Source organism: Nannospalax galili, unplaced genomic scaffold, assembly GCF_000622305.1.
Source record: "Nannospalax galili isolate Female #2095 unplaced genomic scaffold, S.galili_v1.0 scaffold90, whole genome shotgun sequence".
NCBI lineage: Eukaryota > Metazoa > Chordata > Mammalia > Rodentia > Spalacidae > Nannospalax > Nannospalax galili.
Genome location: NW_008327604.1, coordinates 381,184 through 394,018, shown reverse-complemented (window position 1 = coordinate 394,018; position 12,835 = coordinate 381,184). Strand labels below are relative to the sequence as shown.

At 42.8% G+C, this 12,835-nt stretch overlaps 1 pseudogene; it reads right to left on the bottom strand.

The window, feature by feature from the left end:
- LOC103734933 overlaps nt 1-3,762 on the bottom strand; it is a 42,454-nt pseudogene extending 38,692 nt beyond the window's left edge.
- Between the last annotated feature and the right edge of the window lie 9,073 nt (nt 3,763-12,835).

Genomic DNA, 12,835 nt, shown 5'->3' with positions numbered 1-12,835 from the left:
AATGAGTGAAAAAAAAATATTGCAGAAAGTTCTATATTTTTATTTTATATTATGTAATAATCATGAATTAATAATTAATAATCTGTGTGCAGAGAGACACACAGAGGGGTATGTGGGAAAAGTTCGTAAAGGTAGACAGAGCAGCCATCTCTGGATAGCAGAGGTTAAGAGGACTTCGTGATTTTCAGCACTATTTGATTTTCTACTCTGAAGGTGTATTTATTATCTTCAAAGACAGTAAAAATTAATTGTAACTGAAACTCAACACTATTCAGCATGAATGTTATGGAAAAGCAAATGAGAATAATCGGGGCAGTGCTTCCGAATTGCTGCCTTTCCTACTTCTCAAAGAAGAAACCAAAGTTCAAAGTTTGGTCAACTTAACCAAAGCCTTTGTAAAAAATCGTTGAATTTTTGTGAGCTTCATACTCTATATTTTGATCATAGTTAGACCCTCTTCCATATCCTCACGCCTCTTATACACCCTCTCTACTTTTCATGGACTCTGTCACATATATTAAGACCTATCAATCCAACTTTGTGTCCCCAAATGTCCCTCTGTATGTGTCTATCCACTGGAGCTTGGTTGACCTATGTAGTGCCACACCCTTAAGAAAATAACTCTCCCTCTCCCATAGTTACTGGTTCCAATCATTCCTCGGCTACTCACTTCCAGGCTGTGATTTTTGTCTAGTTTGAGCTTGCATGGGGCTTGTGCATTGCTGCACCTTCATCTGAGTAACTCCTCAGCTGTCTGGAAAACTGTTTCCTTGTGGTCGTCCACCACCTCTGGCTCTTACAATCTTTCTGCCCCTTCTTCCACAACGGTCCCTGAGCCTCAGGTGGCAGAGGGTTGACATGGGCGTCCTTTTCAGGGATAAGTGCTCTGCAGTCTCTTGTTCTCTGCATTTTGAGCAGTTGTTTAGCCAAGACTTTTAAGAATGTGCTCAACCTTTCAGCAGAACACAATCCCTAGAGCAAGGCTGTATCTCTTAACTTGAGAAAAATCCATGAAACAGGAGCCTGGGAAATGCTTCCCGAAGTCCCCACTGAGCCAAGAGGGAGTCCTGGATCAATCATCAGGAAGAGTGCTTAATACTAAGCAGAGGCATAGCCAGAACCAATGAGAGCAAGGCGCTCTGTCACCTGAACAGCAGGATTAGCTGTAAGGCACCGTGTGTTGCTCCTGGTACACAATCTGGTGAACAGCACAGTGAAGATGTCCCAGCCATGGCAGAAGATTGAACTGAAGGTCCTTCCGCACCAACTCACAGCACTAGAAATCAAGACAGTCACAAAGTCACTGCGTCCTGTGGGCTGCAGTTTCTTCAACTGTAAAGTAAAAGTTTTGCCTAGAAAATCCTCGAAGTTCTTTCCAGTTCTATGAGTCTTTAACTATTATCTGAAGTCCAACCATAGTTTCTCTCAGATTCGTTAAACAATTGCCCCAGCACATTCAACTGGCCCACCAGACATTGCTTTGGGACTTAAAATTACCTGTGCTAATGCATAGATGTAAAAGCACTTTGGTAATCTAAGTAGGACTGTGCTACCTACTCACCCACAATTATCTTTGAAAAACAGATGAGTCTATTTCTCTCAACCAGGTTCCAGTTAGAGCCAACCCCTCCCTCCCTCTTCTTAATAGCAAATCCCCAAATCTCAGGTGGGAGTCGGGATAACTTTGGAGATTTGGTGGGCTGAGCTGGAAGCTTTCCCACCGGGTTGCAAATGCTTTTTTTCCTGAGAGCTGCTTTTGTAAGGCAGGAAAGGAAGGCTGAGTTCATAGTTAGAATATATAAGTGGGTTTTGCAAATTAAACAGAATCCTCTGAAAGGTAACCTGTAGAGAGGGTCTGTCCGCCTATATTATTTGCTTACAAGAGAAAATTCAAAATGCCAATAAAAGCCCCTTGGTGCTGCAGGGAGGCACTTTCTTATCAAAATGGGCCAGAAGAGTGAATCAAGCCACCCAGGAAATCATATATCCACCCCTTAACAATATTAACTGGGACAATCTCAGACAATGATAGCATGCACAATTACAGACACACGCTGCAGACGGCCCAATCACAATCGTCAAACTCAATTGCTATTTGGAATGAATAAACCAGAAATGAATTTAAATTCATGGCTCAGGGGTCAACTTCTAATATTTCATCCAGTTTGCAGTCCGTATCCTGCTTCCCAGGATAGGTAGGCAGAGACACCAAGCCTCATTCTACACAAACATCCAGCCACTGTCCAGCCTCCTTGGTTAGCTCCTTCGTTCACTAAGGAACCAGAGCAGGGGCTCCATGGACTAGAGACTGCCGGAATCCCTTCTCCTCCAGCCTCTGAGGGACCTCTTGTGGTCCAGAGGAATGAGTCAGGAAACTTTGTGATCACTAGGGAGGCGTTTACAGTATTTGTCATAGGGAAAAATTTTCCAAAGTCTTTTTCACAGACTTTGATGGTCCCTATTTATTTTTGCTTTTTATTTTATTAAAGTTTTCTATGTAAAAATCAATCAAAATGCCACTGAAATATATTTCATACATTTCTTTTGAGTCATTCATTTCACAAGCCATGTATCATCTGCTTGCTCCTGAAATTTTAAAAGTTAACTTGATCAAGAATATATGTGTGTTGTGTTGGAGAGTTTTGTTTTGTTTTGTTTTATTTTCATTTCCAGAGAAGTATATCTAAGGGTACATATCAGTCTAAGTTAATAAAAGAGTCTGTTTACCTTCCTGCCTTAGCGGATTTCACGTCTTAAAGAGGTCAATGAATGACTCATACTTTGGGTGGACTTTTTCCTGAATGTCAGGTCTTCTCAGAGCGAGTTGGCTTATCTCCACACAGCTGCTACCCGGCCAGCTCACCCATCCCCATGCTGCTTGTCCTGTCTTGAGAGGAACAATCACTCTGATTCTGTCTTTCCACTTACTGCTTAGGTTAAGAGAACAGGTAGGACTTGAGAGTTTGGTGGTACCAGTTCAGAGATTAGCTGAATAACTTGTCACTAAGGGACCAGAAATCTAATTCCTCTTACAATCTTTATTTATTTGTTTGCTAGCTAGCTTTTTTTCAATCATGATGCTTTTAACTTTCATTCTAAATTCCAACATAAAGCAAGAGACTGAAGACATACCAGAAGAGGAACGGGGGAGGTCAAAGTTGGAGAACCGTGTCCAGCACTGCCTGTTAACCAGGAACAGTTTCTGAGTGTTTTGTTTAAAAATATCTTATTTATTATTTTAATTTTATATGTATGAGTGTTTTTGCCTGCATGTATGTAAGTGCTTTCATGTTGTGCCATGCTCACGGAGGCCAGAAGAGGGCATCAGATTCCCTGGAACTGGAGTTACAAATGGTTGTTTGCCATGTGGGTGCTGGGAACTGAACCCGGGTCCTCTGCAAGAGGTGCTCTGAACCACTGAACCATCTCTCCAGCCTCTGTTTCTGAGTGATTTAAGAAAATAAAGATAATTTTAGATTCTAGAGTAAAAATGCATAAAAATGGTAAACAAACTACCTGAAAGTCTTCCATAGGAGAAAAATTTAAATGATTGAAAAAGGCCAGATGTGGTGCTCACACACTAAGGCACTTAATTCACTCTGCCTACTACTACGATTGGGTACTTATGGAACCCAGATGGCTACACCACACCTACAACTTGACTACTACCACAAACCCCTCTGCAGCCTTCACCATCTCCAGTACGCCTATCCCTGCCATCGCCATCACCAGTACTGCCACCAGCTCCTCAGTCTTCTCCATTCCTTCTACCCCTCCTTCCTCACCTCCTCCTCCTCCTCCACCTCGTCACCACCACCTCCTTCACTGCCATTACGTCCATCATCTGCTCAACCAACGTTGTTACCACAACCTCAGCGTTGTTTCCAATTCTTACCCTCCCCCCACCATTTCACACCTTCCCATCACTGCCTCCTTAATTCTACCATGTCAGCCACAACCATTCCACCTGTTCAACTATCACCACCATCTCCAGTATTTCTTTCCCATCTATCACTTGCTCTATCTCCTTAACCTCGTACATTAATTCACCCACGTCCCCCATCACCTCCACCACCGTCTCCCTCTGCATCTTCACACCCCCATAATCGCCTCTACTGCAGTTTCCAGCAGAGTCTCTTCCAGAATTTTCTTCTTCAGCTGTCTGCAAGGAATACATGGAGGCTGGTTTCAAACTCCTTTCTGCCCCTCCAGGCACGAACCTTTGCTTTCTCTTTCCTGTGCTCACCATTTTGGTTCTGTTCACATCTCTGAATCTCACAGTCAATTTCCTCCATTGTAACCCTAGCAGAGAATCTACTCTTGATACACACTTTTAAAATAAAATTGTGAATTTAGGATGTAGCTTAGTGGTAGGGTACTTGCATAGCAAATGTGAGGCCCTGGGTTCAGTCTCCAGTACCAAAGAGAATGAAAACAAAATGGGTTTGCAAAGCTTCTTTAGAAGCTGTGGAAAGCTGGTTCTAAGGGGACAGCAGGCACGGACTACTAGTGTGTCCTCCAACCACAAAGCAAGCACCTCTGTTTCACCATCTTTCATTTTTATCCTTTGAGACATGATCTCCCTGAAGTATAGCTGTCCTGGAACTCACTATGTAGGCCAGGCTGGCCTTGATCTCTCAGAGATCCGCCTGCCTCTGCCTCCCCAGAGCTGGGACTACAGGCGAGCACCGCCACGTGGAGCCGTTTCACCTTTCTTAAACCTATTTCCGCTCTCCCCTTATCGTTCCCTGGAGAGGGGCCCATCTGCTGGCCCTGGAGCAGAAATGTAGGAGTGTTCTTTCCCTCCTCTAAGCCTCACTCAACTGCGCAAGAAAGTAATTTCACACGCTGAAAATTACTTTAAACAAGAGAGAACTATCCTGAAACAAAGCACAGTATAACCAGAGTGAGGCCTGCAAGTCAATGATCTTTTTTATGTCGTAGATACATGAGTGTCACAGTAGAAAAAAAATATTTAGCGCTAGGTGGAATGTGTTTGGGGTGATGAAGAGTGGCATAGTATGAATTCAAGGCATAATGAGACATAAACATACACTGCAAAGGGAATTTACCATAAAAATCTAACTCAGCAGGCCCTCTATCTCCTTTATGGAGACTTTGATAGAAAGGCACAGGATTTTCAGGTGTTAAAGTGGCCACCAGAGAGAGGTAAGTTTGAAGGATGAGCCAGACCCCAGGCCTACACAATGTCCCTCCCCCACCGATAGATCACACAGGGATCAAACAAGAGAATTCGGGAAAGTCTCCGAAAGTGCCAGTTCCAGCACCCCAAACTGGTTCCTTCTTGTTGTTCTGAATCTCAGCTTTTAAAAACAAAGATGAAGGAATAAAGACCTACATCTAAGAACATTTAGAATAATGAGTCATTTTCTACCTCTTACTATATCACAGGGTGGAGCAAAGAACAAACAGAAAGGAAGAGCTTTCTGCTGTGGTGGTCACCAACCCATTCCACAGGCGAACAGGATGTGGCCACTTTACTGTGGATATGACTAAAATAGAGATGGGGAAATTTCCCAAGGAAACACCAGGTATTCTTCATGAACTATAATGATTCATTTAACTACCCTGTAGATTTTTCTTCTGCAAAATCCGTATTAATTAATTGATTATGTCACCAGCGGAGTAGGGAGTCACCTGGGTCCTTGGGTGTGTTGGCCTAAGGTTGCGGATACCGCCTCTAGAGCACCTTCTTAAAGAGTGGAACGGATAACCAGAGGGAAGCATAGCTGAGCTTTTCATAAAGCAGAAGTAGAAAGATACATCTTGGAGGGTCAAGGTGGGCATAGGGAGAGGGCTAGAGGGTTAGAGAGTCAAGGTGGGCATGGGGAGAGGGCTAGAGGGTTAGAGGGTCAAGGTGGGCAGAGGGAGAGGGCTAGAGGGTTAGAGGGTCAAGGTGGGCATGGGGAAAGGGTTAGAGAGTTAGAGGGTCAAGGTGGGCATGGGGAAAGGGTTAGAGAGTTAGAGGGTCAAGTTGGGCATGGGGAAACGGTTAGAGAGTTAGAGGGTCAAGGTGGGCATGGGGAAAGGGTTAGAGAGTTAGAGGGTCAAGGTGGGCATGGGGAAAGGGCAAGACCTGGGTGTCTTGAGTCTGTAGGTCAGACTTTATTAAGGTAAGCTAAATGAAAACTATTCTAGCCAAGGAGATGTGAGCCTTGAGCGCAAAACTGAGATACCCATTTCGGGCCAACCAAGAGAGAAGTAGTTACTGTATTATATCACTGTTGGTTTTAACTTTGGGTCAGTTAAAGGCCATTCTATGTGGCCCCAAACTCAGGATGGATGTTTGAGACAGCTCACCTCGTTTACTATCACCAGATTGCTTTCCAGCTTTTGTTAGCTCTGGGCCAGGGAAGAATGCCCAATTGCACTTAATGCCATCAGTTTATGCTTCAGTTTTGCGGACAGTTTAAGGATCCAAGCTACTCTTCTGGTTCCTTTTTAATTTACCTAACTCCTTGCCCATCCCAACAATTACAAACATTTTCTGCCACCGCCATCCTAAGCCTCAGGGACATAGCTGTGTGTGAATGAAAATGGATGTTGAAGATGTCAATGCTTTTGTGGCATTCATAGTATAGTGGGAAAAGACAGTATGCCCATGAGCAGACATGTCATGTTGGGTGGTGATAAGAAGGAGAAAAATAAAGCCAGATGAGATAAACAGATAGGAAACATGAATAAGAAAGGAGAAGCTAAAGGTAGTGGGAGGGCGGGGATCAACAACTGGACATGGCTGGGACTGCTTTTGGCAGGTTCTGGGGAGGTCTCTCTGAGCCGAGATCTCAGCCTTTTTCATGGTCTGTGGCTCTCATGTTCCTACAGCCTTTCCTTCGGCTCTGCTTCTAAACTCATGAAAACGGATCCTGGATAGTCTCCCAGCATGCTCTGTCCTAGCCTCCTCTCCTCATTAGAAAGGGAGAGACTGGGTGGAGGGACCAAAACGGAGCATCAGGAAAAAACCTGGTCAAGTATGAGGGTTCTTATCGCTAGTCCCTCCTTTTTTCTTTAAATTAAAAATGTATCTTTTGAGATTAAAAAAAAGATGAGACGGGGAGAAATTGGGGGTAAAATCAATACTTGACAAAGGATCTCACCTTTAACCTCGAAGGCTTTAAAATGGCCCCAATCTACAGTTCAGGAGTATAAATAACCCCTATGGGGATAGAAAAACTGTGTGCCATGCTTATTAAATGGAAATTTATCTGTGTTAGAATAGAAATATACAAGAAGTAAGAATATAGGACTATCTCTGTGGCACCTGATCCAGTGACGCACAGAAAGGCCACTGGCTAAAAGCTTGTTGACCCTGAAGCCCAGGGCAGGTACTGACTGTGCTCCAAGTGATTGAACAGTTAATCCATTCAATTCTCAACAGCAGACCTATGAGGTATCGTTATCAATCCATTCCACAGGCAAGGGAAGTAAGGCCTGGAGAAGCTTAGTTTCTTGCCCAAGACCAGCTAACCAGCAAGAAGTGAAGCTGGTATTTGAACCTGTACATAATCTCACCCTTGGAACCCAAACGCTTAGTCCCTGCTTTCTGTGGAGAAGCTATGTTTGTGTTAATGGGTGGCGCTAACCTCTGGGGTCTGTCACCACAGACTGACCGGCATCTCAACTCCACACAAAGAATAGAAAAAAATCTTCAAGAAAGCAGCCCAGCAAGGATCAGATTTTGCAATTTCTGCCATCCATCCAGAAGATGTAGAAGAAATCTTACAGTTCTGTTTCCCATGCCAAATTTTACTAGTTTAAACAAAAAAATTAGTTTGAAGTCAAAATTGTATGACGTAAGGGGGTGGTAAGATGGCATCCATACTCTGCCTCAGAAGTAAAGGATTTATTACCTGCATTTTCCCTGTGGGAAAAGAGACACTTCACAGGCATGGTGGCCCACACCTTTAGTCCCAGTACTAAAGGGAGGTAGAGGCAGGCAGATCTCTGCAGGATTGAGGCCTGCCTGGTCTACATAATGAGTTGTCAGGCCAGCTGAGGCTACAGGGAGACCCTGTCAAAAAAAAAAAAAAAAAAAAAAAACACTTCGCCCAAGTTGATTCAGCCTTCCCAGCACAGAGCCCATTCAAGGGCTGACAATGATGAAGTGGAAAGTCCCAGAGTTCTCATCCAACCCAAGACAAGTCTACAGGGTCATCTCAACTTCAAAACTTTCCTGACACACACATCTGCTTATACCCAGACTTCACCGTGTCAGTTTCTGCTTTTACCTGACCACAAGAGCCCTCTCTAATAAAGCTCATATATTCTACTTTCTGCCTCAGAGTTAGATTCCCAAGAAATCCAGCCCACTATACTGCCATGCCATCAATTATAACTGCCCACATTTTCCAGGTAAAAATGTTTCAAATCAATAAATAACCCATGTCTGGCATGACTATACCAGTCAGTCACAAAAGCGAATTACCCAGAATTCCAGCCCTGTCTTCTAACATGGATTCTCTTAAAGGGTCTTTGGAATAAGCCATGGTCCATTCACATTATGAATTGCTATCTTCCTTCTGACCCTTGGTTGTTGGTTTCTTTGTGAACACCATCATGACACCCAGAACTGCTCAGAAGACAGAACAGCAGGTACCAGGATGCTTTGGTTAAGGAGCTGCCTTATAGTCTCTGAATTTCAGTTTCCAAAATTTTCCTATTAACTATAGAAATTATGTCTAAATAAAAAAGAAGACTTCTTTTCTTTACCCCTTTTTTTTAGATGTTATTTATCTCATTTTAGAGCCTCTCAAACTCTACACCAGAAAATAAATTTATAAGGGATTGGATGAAAAGTCACATTAAGTGATATAGGCTTAATACAAACAGGGAAATATTCTTGAATTTGTTTATATTTATGAAACTTTGGAGAATTTTTTTAGATATGATTTTCACATTTTCAGCATCCAAGTTATTTATTTAGTTAATTAGCTTTCCTTTTTGTTATTTCTAGTTTATCACATCATAGTAAAAAATTATAGTCTATGGAAAATGTGAGTTTTGAAATTAAGCTTTTAGGTTTACTTATGCTACATAGCCTGAAAATAATATATTTTAGATAATTGCTCTGTAGCTTTGAGGCAGGTAAGCACAGGAAATAGTTTAGCAATCTGGCATTCCACTTGATTTGGGCTATGCACACACCCCTCTCTAATAATACACTTGGTCGCCGGAGGTCCTTACCTGCATGTACTAGGGATGCACACCCTTCTCCAAACAATGCTCCTAGCACCCTCTTAACAATCTAGGACCTTCACCTGCATGGAACTTTACAAACCCTGAATAATGAAATGTTTCTCCCCACCCATTCTACCCAGCTAAAGGCCATCAAATTTACACAGATCTTATTCAGTTGTACTCCACGTACATCCAGGGACAAGGGCAGAAAGACTGATATGGCCTGAATTTGTTTTAGCTGCATGATCAATAAGGCAAACTGTGTCCTCAAAGTGAAATTTTAGGGGAAAACTCCTATTTACAATCTTACAGGCATATCATATTATCAAAACCAGATGTACCATGGGAAGGAATATACACAGTTGAGAAACAATTTTACAACTTGATCTGTGCAACAAAATAGAGAACTGTCCCTATTACACCTGTTAGCAGCCAGCCCCTCCTTCCTTCGGACCACATAGAAAGAGAAACTCGAGTCTCTTCACTTGCGGGGACCTTTGCTCTCTTGCAGTGTACCCTGACCTACCCTAGAGTTTTGCTTTGAAGAAAGTTTCCCTGCTTCTTGGCAATCTGTGTGGGCTTTTATTTCATTCTTGAACAAGAGGCCAAGAGCCTGAAGCACCCTGACCACTGGTGACATGTTTTCTATTTTCTGTATCAGCTTCCAAGAGGGATGGAAAAAAATCATAATTGCTGCTTTACCGATATTCTTTCCTGGGTCAGTCAGGCACTGCTTTTACTTTCAGTCTTACTGATGGCAGCGTACATACCAATGATTACGATGTTCTATTCAGCATATAATAGTCCTTACTAGGTTTTTCACCATAAATTCTATATGCATTATATTAAAAATACTACCTTGCAGGGCGTTGTGGTACACACCTTTAGTCCCAGCACTCGGGAGGCAGAGGCAAGTGGATCTCTGTGAGTTCAAGGCCAGCCTGGTCTACATAGTGACTTCCAGGACAGCTGGGGCTACAGGGAGACCCTGTCTCAAAAAAAAGACAAAAAAAAAAAACAAAAAAAAACAAAAACCACCTCATATATGCTGCCTCACCTCATCTATACCTGCTGTAATTTTCCCACTTCTTTATTTGTAATATCTGTGTGACCTGTATGTAGGACATTTCTCATAAATACCATATATCAGGGCTAAAGAGATGGATCAGTAGTAAAGATTACTGGCTGCTCTTGCAGAGGACCTGGGTTCCATTTCCAGCACCCACATGGTGGCTAACAACCATCTGTAACTCTAGCTCTAGGGGATCCAACACCCTCTTCTGGCCTTAATGGGCTTTGTAACCACATTGGTGCACTTACATACATGCAGGTAATACACTCGTACAAATAAAAATTATAAATAAAATATTTAAAAATAAATAAATAAATATCATACAACTCTTAGGGCTAAAAGAATCCTGTGTTTCTATGAGTCGTGTCAGTTCACCTCTATGGATTGTGAAAGTTGCTACATTGACGCTCTGCTATCTTTTTTCTCAACTTTCTTTCATTCCCACTCTTTCCTCCTCTTTGATTTCCTTTAAAGAGTTCATACTTCATTCAGCTGGATTCAGTGGCACAAATTTGTAGTTACTATTGTGGTGGATGCCATAACTAATTTTATGATTTATATCCATTTTTCCTAAAAATGTCTAATGCCAGTGAATATCTAAACCCTCCCCTGACTGCAAGGGTGAATGTCTTCTCTCTCCCTCCCCTCACCACCTCCCACACATCTAAGATGTTTAACATTCACACGTGGTTACTTCCACGCATACGCATTTCAAATTTGTCATTTCCACAAAATACAGACTTACACAAAGGAGCTGCAGTGTACTTGGCTGTCTTCCCATTCAGGCTTCTCCTAACTGGAACTATGCCTTTCCCATAGTCAAATCCAGCTTTAGTTCAGCACCGTTCTGGCCCCTGAGATCCCCCCAAGGAGATGTTTACAAAGGAAAGCAAAGGTATAACTTCTGCATAGTGTGTAGGTCCCTTTTTTTAAGCACTCATACCTAATCAGGCTGAGTCCCAAATACTTTGCTCTCCTCTAACTGTATACTCCAATTTTGTATTTAGTCTTATCACAGAGAAGAAAAGAAGACCTGGCCCTACAAAAGGGAGCATGTCAGACAGCCTGTGCCAGATGTCCATTCCACCCATGGCATCTGCCAGGGAAAGTCAGATGATGAACAGTTGGTCTAAGGTGAAGCAGTATGAGGGATGACAGCTGACCTGAGCCCATAAAGGGACTTCAGAAAGGTCAGCTTGCCACGCCACGCACCTGGGGAAGCAGAAAGACAAAGGAGACCACCTCAACACATCTCAAGCATGCAACCCAGCCATGCACGGCTTCCTGTCTCAAAGGCTGAAGTGTCTATGGGTACAGAATTGATGCCTGCATGGACAGCTCAGAAACATGCATTAGAAACCAAGCATCCATGGAAGAATGCAGATGAATGAGACACCGTCCCGCACAACAACTGGAGAAGACAGATGTTTACAAGGCTACACCGAACGTCATAAATCAAAAATTTTCAACTCAGTCATTCCCAGGAACAGCCACTAGGTCTCGTCCCCCTCAGGGACAGAACCAAGATTAAGAGAAAAGTGCTATGGGGTGATTAGCACAAGTGGAAATTGGGTCGGAGTCACATGTGACTAATACCAAGATCAGATCATTGCCACTTTGACAGGGGACAAAGTTCAGTGACTTAGTTCCCAGTTCCCCAGGACTCTGGAATCCCTGGGATTTCTACCGAAAGAAAACTAGAATACCAAACAATGTGCAGGCATGTGTCACCATGCAGTTCAAAGTGTGCTCTGTGGTTTCTATTTATGGAAAAACAAACAAAGTCAGAAGAGATATCACCTATCACCTATCCTTAAGGCACCTCAGAAGGGGCCCTGTTTTGAAAGCCTAGTCCACATTTTTGTCTGCTGGCACCTGGGACTGTGAGTTCATATTGTGAATCCCACAAATCATCAGATTCTTCATGTTCCAGCTCCTCCCTTAGCAGACTCATCTGATCAGGTTATCACTGATTCGTAGAATGGCCTTTAAATTCCTCCAAGGTGTCTCCAAGGACAGTGACCGTCTCCCATGCCTCCTCATGCCTGAGAGATCTGATAATTCCTCTATCACATTAACTTCGCCCACAACTGTTCTTTTGATGCCCCTCATTTGTCCCTTTCTCCAAACAATTAGATCTCCACATGGATAGGCAGTTGAGATAGAAGGTTCTTTTGGGGGAGGGTGTGATATGATGCCTTTTATTCACCTTTAGGGCTTCAGCCCGGTTTAATAATCCCCAAGCACCACTCTGTGTGCGGCAAGGTATAAATATATGCTAATAGGAGGTCTGGCTCCTTGTCACAACACATTGCAGACTGCATTCGTGCAAGATAAAATAAAAAGATTAGATGCAATCTTGAAGTCAATCAGAAAGCAAGAGAGAACCAAAAAAACGGAGCTCAGATTGTCAACAAGGAGAAGCGGAAAAATGACTTGAATCGAATTGCAGTTTATCTCGTTAAGCGTTAAAGGAAACCAATTTCTTTCAGAAATTGGAAGGCAATTTAAACATTTCTACAGTTTTACTAAAGTTTGAAAATTCCCAGTGAAAGGATGAAGTTT